Raw genomic sequence first — 2,620 nt, forward strand, 5'->3', positions numbered from 1 at the left:
TGATAGCGTTCCGCAAGTATACGGAATATCGTCAAGTAATAAAAGATCGAATCCACAGGGACCGTGGAATTACTTACTATATCTAGCACAAAAAGGTGGAGAGAATATTGAGCATGAGTTGTGTGGGGGACGATGGGAGTGTTCTAAAGTACTTTATCCTAGAGTTCGAAGAAAGGAATCGACTGTGACACTTGGTTGTGAAACGATCCTAGGACTTCGGACTCCTCAGAGTATGGATTGATTGACTTGGATCCTCTACCTTTCCTCAAATAATTGTTCAATTGTAGGGATGTTAATCAATTTATCCAATTTGACCTCGTCAGGTATCCTCGGAATAAAGCATTGGTGTTCTTACGTCACTCGTTGTCGGTTTGAGATGGTTCTAGAAGCTCGGTTCAAGGCATTCCCGTGTCACTCAGGCGCCCCGGAGTACTAAAAGAACCCTATCCCCTGTCACAGGACATCTTTTTACGGACCTCTCTCCAACAACGAATGACCGCTAACTATCCCTCATAAGAATTAACTACTCATTAAGAAACCCCTTGGAAACTCGTCCGGTTCAAGGCATTCTCCCTGTCACGAAGCGCCCCGGCGTACGGCCTAATGGTTTCTCAATTCATAATCAATTCCTACCCTCATGGATTCATACACACAATTTATCATTCATCACAAGTACAAATCCATAAAGCAATAAACAGTTATATCATTGAAAACGGTAGATTAATCAAATCCAAATACAATCATCCATTACATCTGATTCATCCTACATCCTAGAATTTAGGGAATCTACTCCATAGCGTGGAGGTTACAAGCCAAAGGAAGGGAAGAGTACATCTCAATCCAAAGATACAACAAGGAAATGCAGGAAATAAGACTTATCTTCTTCCTCGGACTGCAATCTCGGCATAGATGGGATGAGGATGGACTGGAGCAGTCGGATCGGTGGATGGATCGTCGAATCTCGCTTCGAAACAGGCGTCAGTGGCTCTAGAACAGCTCCGGTGGCTCTCCAAGGTCTCCCCCCTTTCTTAGGTCACTAAAAGGACCTATTTATATGCAGGTCACGAAGTCAGCACGCCCCGCTCACACGGCCGTGCCTGGGAGGCACGGCCTCGTGTGGGCATCGGACACAGGAGGAGGCATGGCCGTGCCTTGGGGGCACGACCGTGCCTTGGGGACACGACCTGAGGCAGTGAGGCTTCTGTCCGGGGGCACGGCCGTGCCTCTGGGGCACGGTCTAGACTTGTCTCGGATCTGTTTGAAGGCACGACCGTGCCTGTGAGGCACGACCTCAGCCTGACTCTCCTTTATCTGTTGGACACAGCCGTGTCTTTGAGGCACGACCAGTTGTTGGGACCATTCTGTTTTGACACACGACCGTGCCTTTGGGCACGGCCAACAGCAGAGGCTTGAGTTCTTAATGGAAACACGGCCGTGCCTGTGAGGCACGACCATGACTTGGCTTTCTTCTGTTTCAAGGCACGGCCGTGTCTGGTAGACACGGCCTCTGGCTGTTGCTGAGGAGGATTTTGGCACGGCCGTGCCAGTGAGGCACGGCCCAGGCTTGTTGGTCTTCTGTTTGGGCACACGCCCGTGCCTTTTGAAACACGGCCACAAGCTGAGTAAACACCGCCGTGCCTGGTGAGCACGGCCCTGTCTTGCCTTGTCTTCAATTCTACTCCGTTTTTGCCTGTTTTTGCTCCATTTTCCACCCTGAAACAAATAAAAACATGAGCAGACCTCCGAACTAGGAAATGTAAGATATGTGCCTAAATGCATAAAATAAGGGATGCAATGCACACAAGATTTAGCAATAAACTCAGAAAGATGTGCAAGTAAAGCGTAAATACGTATATACATCCTACGCACATCAAACACTCCATACCATTGCACTTTGCTTGCATGAACAATGGAGATGGGCAGAAAGTGCCTGAGGTGGATGTCCTAATCATCACAACAACTGTTCTAATAGAAATCAACCTTCCCAGTGGACCACCTTCTTTATATGTGTGTGAGACAGAAAAGTTAGTGGAAGACATCATATATAGCTTCATAACAAAATCTTTAGCTGTGTACACCACAAAAATAACAACGAATAGCGACGGAAATAGCGACGGAAATAATTTTCCGTCGCTATTTTAGCGTCGGAAATAATTTCCGACGCTAAAGAAAAGAATTTGCGACGGAAAATATTATTCCGTCGTTAATTTAGCGACGGAAAATTATTTCTGACGCTAAACCGTCGCTAAAATCCGGATTTAACCCTTCCCCGGGTCCACCCCCCCCCCCCCCCCCCCCCCCGCGGGTCGTCGAATTTTAATTAATTGATTATTAGCGACGGATTATTAAAAGTCCGTCGCTAATTATGTCCGTCGCTATATCGCGATTTTTAGGGCTCGGTCCCGATCCCTTTTCTTCCCCTGCGCGAACAACTCCTCTTTCGGCGATTTTCTCTCCTCCAGCTCTCTCCTCCAGCGACCACCTCCAGCGACCTCCTCCGACGACCACCTCCGGCACGTCCTCCCCCCGGCTCCTCTCTCGCGCGGCGCTAAAATCGCTCCGGCACGTCTCCTCCCGCTCAATCTCCTCTTCCGACGATTTTCTCTCCTCCAGCTCTCAC

Source organism: Curcuma longa, chromosome 12, assembly GCF_044706935.1.
Source record: "Curcuma longa cultivar G26 ecotype Majalengka, Jawa Barat chromosome 12, ITB_CL_G26_1.1, whole genome shotgun sequence".
In the NCBI taxonomy this organism is placed as follows: Eukaryota; Viridiplantae; Streptophyta; class Magnoliopsida; order Zingiberales; family Zingiberaceae; genus Curcuma; species Curcuma longa.